At 38.4% G+C, this 8,044-nt stretch overlaps 1 long non-coding RNA gene across 1 annotated transcript; it reads left to right on the top strand.

Annotated features, from left to right (window-relative positions):
• The first annotated feature begins 6,385 nt into the window (after nt 1-6,385).
• LOC149174433 (uncharacterized) lies at nt 6,386-6,669 on the top strand. Its single transcript, XR_016258931.1, has 2 exons — nt 6,386-6,502; nt 6,591-6,669. It is a non-coding gene; the product is annotated as an uncharacterized LOC149174433 (long non-coding RNA).
• The last annotated feature ends 1,375 nt before the right edge of the window (nt 6,670-8,044 follow it).

Genomic DNA, 8,044 nt, shown 5'->3' with positions numbered 1-8,044 from the left:
CGTCCGGCTCCGGCCACCGGCAATCTCTCCGCACTCCGCCACCCTCTTTCTCCGCCACCCTCCCCTGACAGTCCTGACATTCCCTGCCATTCCTTGACAAAAAATCCGAATGCAGTTAGAGCGCCTGACATCCCCTGACCGATCGGGGACGAGCTAGAATTCATGCCGCGGAGTATTATGGCTGGTTCGAAATGGTCACCCGCGTGCTGCTCACTCACATTACTCTTCGACCCGGCACTTCCCGCTCTGCGATTCCGCTCTGTAGCTTGCCACCCAGGTACTCTTCAGCTCGCTCGTTCAAGTATCCCTCGGCTTGTTTTTAATTGCGATTAGAACAACGCACCCTGCTCCTTGTCGCCTTCTCGCAATTTCGATGAAAAACTAAATATGCAGAGTAAGGGCCTTCAGGTTTTGACAAACTGTCACACAGTTTGGTTGGGGAATAGAAGAGTACAATAGTATCATAATTTAAGTGCTATCAGACCCTTGCCAAACAGGAAGCCTTCGCTATCAGACTACCTAGTCTACCTATGTAAATAAAGTTATATTTTCTGCCTCGCTTTGAGTCCATTCATCCCAGAGAGACTGAGATAGAACTGCGCACAAAATTAGATTGCATGTAAGTCATTGAACCAAACAGAGCACTACGAAATACCATAAACAATATGAAATTAGCAATCAAGAATTCCTAACCCAATGATGAATCGACATCCAATAGGAAGGAGTCCTCCTTCCAGTCCCATGGATCGCTCCCATCCATCTACCCAGATCAACAAACACAAAACACCCAATCTACTGGCATAGAAGACCAATAACAATATCAGAACAGACAATCATAATACAAACAATCAAGAAGCAAAAAATACTATTTGAACGTTGGGTGAGTTACAACTCCCATGAGATACAAACCAGTGAATTTCAGTCATACAGTTGTGGAAAAAATCAAAGCCAGTACAATGCAGACTACTATTTGAAGTCTTGTTTGTATCTCATAGCCAACATTTCCGTTGTTCTACTGACTTTCGTGTGGTGCTAGTACAATCACATTTGCTCCCATTGCATTGCCTCGTTTTTTCGTATGTCGTATTTTATAGCTACTCCGCATTGACTCTCGAAAAGTCATTGTTTCTTTGGCAAACCGCTTGAAGGACCTACTAAAAAGCCTGTTTTTATTTGATCCTGCAAGTAGGTCTCATGTTTTCTTTATTTTGTGCAAAATCCGAGGACATCCCGGCCTGGTTCATGATGAGGCAGAGGCCTTTCTGATGCCAATTGATCTGGGTAGTGCTTGCTTGGCCTTGACATGGCCTTCTCACACGTGGGTCTGTTTTGGTTCGTCCTCGAGTGATGTATTTTGTTCTTAAATTTTAATTTTGACATGGATTTGCCGTAAGTTTTCCGTTTTCCATTATTAATCCCGTTAAGCATGTGTATGGCAGCACTCAAAATCTGTGTTATGTCTAAGTCTAATGTCAAACTGATTATGGATCTCCAATGTATCCACCCTAAAAAGAACTGCTAAAGTTTATGTAGGTATACGTACCCTACCCCTTTTCAGTTATGTTTCAAGGAAAAATGAAAATACACATAAGCATGTGTATGGCAGCACTCAACATCTGCACTATGTCTAAGTCTAACGTCAAACCAACTATGGATCTCCAATGTATCCACCCTAAAAAATAACTGTTCATCGATTTAAGCCCTACATATACATATTCAAGATAAATTACAATAAAAGTCCTACTACATTTCTTCTACACACTGACATGAGCTTAGTTTCTTAACAATAAAACCATATTGGCTGACAAAAATAACCATTCTATAATCCTCATGAAAGTCTTCCATCACTTTGTCATATAACAATGACTTATCATCCATTGTATGTACTGAACAAAGACAAACTGTAGCAAGTAGATGTAACAGTAAAGTGTACCTACAGGTATGATATCCCAAGATTGTTTTGAGAACTCATCAGACTGGGTATTTAGTTCTATGTATACATGAGTGAAAGAGATATAGTTGAAGATTCTTTTCATTCTTTTGTTTTTGTATATACAGTTAGAAGCAGCAAACTTGTGAAGTTCATTATCACCTTGTAATCAATCAACAATAATAAGTTTGGAATCACCATAAATCTGCAATTGTGTTACCCCTCTGTCAATAGCAACCCTTAACAAGAACCATAGACAATTCATCTCTCCACAGTTAATGGTACCTTCACCCAGTGCAGTCTTCAAATCAATCTATATGGTTTTCCTGAATAAATAGTATGCCTCCTACCCCCACATACTCCAAGTTTTCCTTGACAAGCCCCATGAAAACCACCCATCTTTGAATTTGTTAATGTTTACTTCTGCCATTATTCTAGGTTGTTTTTTTGGTGTTTGTTTTTCTTTTCTTTTCTGACCAGCTGATCACAACCCTCCATATCAATTTGGTGACAGGTTAGGTTGTGACTTTAAAAATAGATTATTATTATTATGTGTACCTGATTTAGTGGGTTACCTGAAAAGTTGGGACTCCTTTGTTTTGCAATAGCATAGCATTCCTAGCTAGCCATTTGGCCCAAGAGACCACACAAGGTGGTGCCCTAACAGACTTGTCTTCCATCCAATGTTTCAAGCAATCCTCAACATTATTTCCTTGCCAGTGACCTAGACCTTTGTTCAGAGTCAAAGAATCGACCTGTACTTCTCTTGAGAAGGGACAGTGGATAAGCAAATGGCTGATGGTTTCAGACTCAACTTTCATATTCAGTTTTACTCAGAGTGCGTCTATTAGGGCCATGCCAAGTTCGTTTTTTCAAGACCCCCCAAGTCAGCTTCTTATTCACAAGGGCTAGTCACATGAAAAGATGATTCTTCCATGGAAATTTAATAGATTTCCACCATCATAAATACCCACCCAGACCTCCCATAGGAAACATAGATTTCTGTCCCAAGTGTTCCAACTTCCGTATATCACCCTGAACACTATTTTGGACCAGATTAACGTATCCTCTTTATCTCTTAACCTGATGGAACTCTGTTGTAGTCTCTAAATATAGGAATTCCACCTTAGATCCCTTATCCCCTTGCAGACTTGGACTGTCAGCCTTTTTCTATCCCTGATGCCATAGAGAGGATGAGGTAGCATCTGTAGCATCAGAGAAATAGTAATTCCTTCCAAATCTAATGAATTGATCAATGCATCTGGGAGTCTTATTGGCCTGCACATCTGACCCAGGGGTCAGCTCGTATTTGAACTCAACTTGTATTTGAACTCTGATTCCATTTCCAATTTCCATGCCAACCCATTCCCCAGCAGAGGGAACGCTTGTTCAAGTGCTTTCCAAATGACAAAAGCTTTACCGGTGGATTTTGATGGGAGTGTGATTCAGAGTTCATATGAAGTGGGCTCAGTGTATTATTGAGGCATCACCTAATTCTTTTGCAGTGCTTGATTTGGCAATGTCACACCTAGAATCAAGTCCATCTCATGTGCAGTCTTCCTCTTTGGTGGCAATCCATTTGGAAAGTCATTGCATGTTGTCTCTATACTCGTCGAATAACCTTTCACTTTTGCAGGGATATTCTCAAGCAACCATGTAATTTCAAGCAACAAGAGTTCAAGCAACCAAGGAATTTCCATGATTTTCAGGGCAAAAACATCGCCTCTTTAGAGATTTAGATCTTGATAGTATAAGATATTCAAATATCTTATAGTAGGTCCTTCGAACTTGTTTTAAACCATAAAGAGATGTAATCAACCTAAATACCAAATGCTCCTTAACTTGTAACCTGGAACCCCTGTGTGTAGCGTACCAAGTACCCTTTCTACTCCATTGAGGTTACGGGTATAATCTTTGGCTTTGCCGATTCAGCGGGCTTGCCAAAGGGTACAATTTTGGAAAATGCCCAAGAATTACTTGAAAAGGTGCCGAGGGGTTTAACCTCAGGCCAAAGGACCAATGGGTCATGGACTCTCGGCTGAATCGTCGATGGCAAGTCGTTTACTCAAAATTTCGAGGGGTTGTCTTTTGGGCAGAACTTCGGTGCCAAATGCTGACATTGATAGGTCAACTCTCGGTTGAAATGCTGAAGTGATGAGGTATTCTCTAAGTCGAAATGCTGACATGGGGGAAACTACTCTCAGCCAAATCGCCGAATGCTAACATGGGGGAACACAAACAATACTCATTCTATTTTACCATATATCTCAACATGCCATTACTTATACTTGCATAAAAAGACACATTACTTGATGTGATTTCTAATCTGGATATTGATGTTGGGCTAATAAAGAAATTGAAGTAAAATTGCTCTAAAGCATAGAACATACTATTGTTGCCTAAAATTAACAATAAAGAACTAATAGACTAGTTTAAATCTAAGTGTCTAGCTAATAGAAGATATAAAATGAGGTGCAAGTACAACAGTGAGAAGAGTAGTAGTCTTCATTCGCATGCCAATCAAAACACATAGGAGTGGTGACGTGAATGGGTTTGATTTGTGTCTTGTTTGCTTCATGTTTGTAGAGTTGTGATGTAAACATACATTGTAGAAAGCCCTTTCATTCAAGTCTAGTCTTGCTTAGCGAATGGTGACCCTAAAAAAACATGGCCAACATTCATTGGATTGTATCTGTTCTTGTTGTCAAAGGAATCTTTCCTTTAAGGAATGCTTTGTTGAAAGTGAATGAGGCAAGAAGCAACATCTTAAAGGAAATGCTTGCATCCAAAAATTTTTGCATCCTTTTGTGCTATTTATTTTTGTCATTATTGAGTGATTGATATTTTGGACCTCAAAAAAAGCATAAAAGAGGTTTTATATTTATATATATGTTGAATAACTTGCTAAGATTGAAATTTTGGTTTTGATGTCCTTGCATATTGTTTGACCAGATTAGTTCAAAATGGGCAAGCGAAAGAAATGGCAATATATCATGGATCTTGAGGTGCAAGACCTCAAAGGCAAAATGACTTTCTCTAATAAAGACTTGGTTTGGACAGAAATAAATACAAAAAACAATGGTATTGATCGTGTTGCTGTAATCCCATTACGACGAGTTGCTGACTTTATAAAAGGAGAGGAAGAAAATCCTATTGCTCCATGTAAATTCGTACGAAAAACAAAGGGTAAACCAAAAGAAAGATCTACTGCTGCATTGCAATATGGTATGTGAGTATTTAAAATATATATTGTTTAGATCTTTTGAAACCACGGTTATCTTTCTTTGTATGTACTAACAATTTAAATTTTTAGTTTAGTTATTATTGTTCATTTGGCCCAGAGGACAAAAGAGGAAATCTTTCAGCTAAACAAAGGACCTCATTTATGCAGAAGAGGGGTTGCCAATGCCACTTTATTGTGAAAGTTATGCATGAACTTCCTGATAGAGCAATATTAACTTTCAATATGTATGAACATGAAGATGGGGAAGGTTGGGCTTGTCATGGTCAATGTGACACTTCAGGTGAGACCAAGGCCTTGCTTAGGCCAAAGCTTTCGAGGGACATTGTTGCATATGTAGAGAGTTGTTTCTTTTTGGGAGTGCCTATTGATGTAGTGTATATAACCCACATTAAGAGACATTTTGACATCGATGTGGCAGCTCGAGATAGAGATTTCTTCTTATGCAGGAAAGATATTGTAAACATTTATAATAGGTTGGCGAAGGGAAATTATCAACTTCACAAAAAGGATGAAATGAGTGTAAACCTTTGGTATCAAAAGCATCGGGAAGATTTTTTCTTTTACCAAAAGCCTAATGGTGTGGAGGTCCCTTTTATAATAGGGATTCAAACAAAGTGGATGTTGGAGACAATGGTCAAGCTATCGCACAATAGCTTAATAGCCATGGATTCAACATTTAACACAAACAAATATGGGGTAAGTCAGATGCCAATGATTTATTGAATATATTTATTTAAGTTGTATCCATTCAAAATGATTAGTAACTTGTATTTGAATTTATGTAATGTTGAAAATGACAGTATCAGTTGTATACACTCGTGGCATTTGATGAACAACAAAGCGGGGTGCCTGTTGCATGGGTCGTGGCATCACGAAACACATCAGATGATATTGCAATATGGCTGGAGCAGCTCATGCGCAAGTGTTTCCAAACCCGTCCTGATTGGAAAGTCAATGCTTTCATGGTTGATGATGCACTGGCTGAAATTAGTGCCTTGAGGTAACTTTAACATTGTCATGATATAACCAAACTTGCATTTTTTCTAAAAATAGCACACTAAAATGCATTGAATATGGCAGGAGGATCACAGGTTGTGATGTGATCTTATGCGTTTGGCATGTACGGAGGGCTTGGTTGAAAAATGTCAATTGGTTGGCCACTAGTTCCATAAAAGCCAAAGAGATGTTCAGTTAGTTAGGTTTCATCATGAAACACACTCTCAATTATGAAGTGGAAGATGCAATCAATCAATTTTTTATCAAGTTTGCAGATGAAGAGAAGTTCTTAGACTATTTCAACAAGAATTGGGTCACTGGAGATAAGATTCGTAAGTAAACATTTTTTTCATATTATATGTATTTTTTTCTTTTATAAAGGTGATAGAGTGAGACTGACATCGTTTTATTTGCAATTAGGTATGTGGGTGAAAGGTTGTCGGGAGTTTCCTCATGCAAATCAGGAGACCAATAATGCTGTTGAGTCATACCATTGTTACCTAAAAACAACATTTCTATCTGATAGAAGGAAAAAATGTGCCCGGAGGATGGACTGGTTATTGCATATGCTACTAACAACACTTAAACCTTGTTATCGGTTCAAGGAAATCTTAAAAGAAGAAGGATTCCTAAACAACTACAAGAGAGAAAAGCAGCTAGAATCATCAGTGGAACGAGCAAGAAAAATTATGGATACTGATTGTTGTCCTCATGAGAACATAACCCGTGCTTATTGGGTGAGACGTCAGACAGATCGAGGTAAAAAATACCTTTCACCTGGTATTGTAAGGATTTTATAACGTGTGAATGTCGATGGTCTATCCGTGGAAACATTTGCAAGCATGCGATAAAGGTTAATTGGTTGTATTTCCAATCGGATAATTCAAATCCATTGCTTCATCAGCATGCAGAGGATAACATATGCAATGACCCACCTGAGATCAATATAGAGCCTCAAAACCATGATGAAGATGTCGATGCTACTCTTATGGCCACAAATTTGTTGATGCAGATGCCGAGGCACTTCATTTGGCAAGGGAGGAGTTGTTTAGCTATACACATATCATTTTAGATAACCCTCCTACTACTTTGGCGAAGACAATCCAGTTGACTGATATGCTTAAAAAAATGTTGGATGAAGCCAATAATTTGCACGTTACTGATTTTTACTTCACACCTGGATTGGAATCTCTTCATCCATCTTTGAAGAGGAAGAAGAGTTTCCTTAGCCCCACAAAGAAAAGAAGAAGCAACAGAAAAAACAATGGTTTGGAAATTGATTTAAATGTTGATCCATCATAATATGAACCATTTGAGTTTCGATACCTTAATAAGCGAGGACGACATCGATCAAATAATGCCGTCTCTATGGTTCCAGGTTAGTTTTATGTGTTGAATAGAGTCATGATTTTAGATTTAAGTATTTAATCATCATTATTCTTTAACATGTGGTATGTTTATTTTTACAGCAATGCAACAATCCCCAACCATGACGATAACCCAAGACCAAAGGGAGATGCAAGACCATCCAACCTTACTTGCCATGCTAGGTACATTTGACACTCTTTCATTGTGTGTGCACATATACCTTGATGCTCTAGAAAATTTATTTGCGATAATGCTTGACATTTTTCTAGGTAACTATAGAATAAGTGGAGAAGCATCATCTTCTACCATGACTGATCATCTACAGAAGGACTTCAACTCTAGTGGGAATCAATGAGGTATGCACAAAGAATAGATAAGTTAGGTTATTATGTCATCGTCAGGTGGCCCTTTATCATATGATAAGTATATTTATGTTTTCCCATTGTTATATTGTTATAAAAATACCTTTTTCATAATCTGTTCATGGACATAATCTGTTCTCTTAA

The sequence above is a fragment of the Pinus tabuliformis genome, chromosome 4_1 (genome assembly GCF_031772625.1).
Source record: "Pinus tabuliformis cultivar Carrire ecotype Pingquan chromosome 4_1, CPIR1, whole genome shotgun sequence".
NCBI lineage: Eukaryota > Viridiplantae > Streptophyta > Pinopsida > Pinales > Pinaceae > Pinus > Pinus tabuliformis.
The sequence above is the reverse complement of the archived record's forward strand: the minus strand, read 5'-3'. Positions and strand labels throughout refer to the sequence as shown.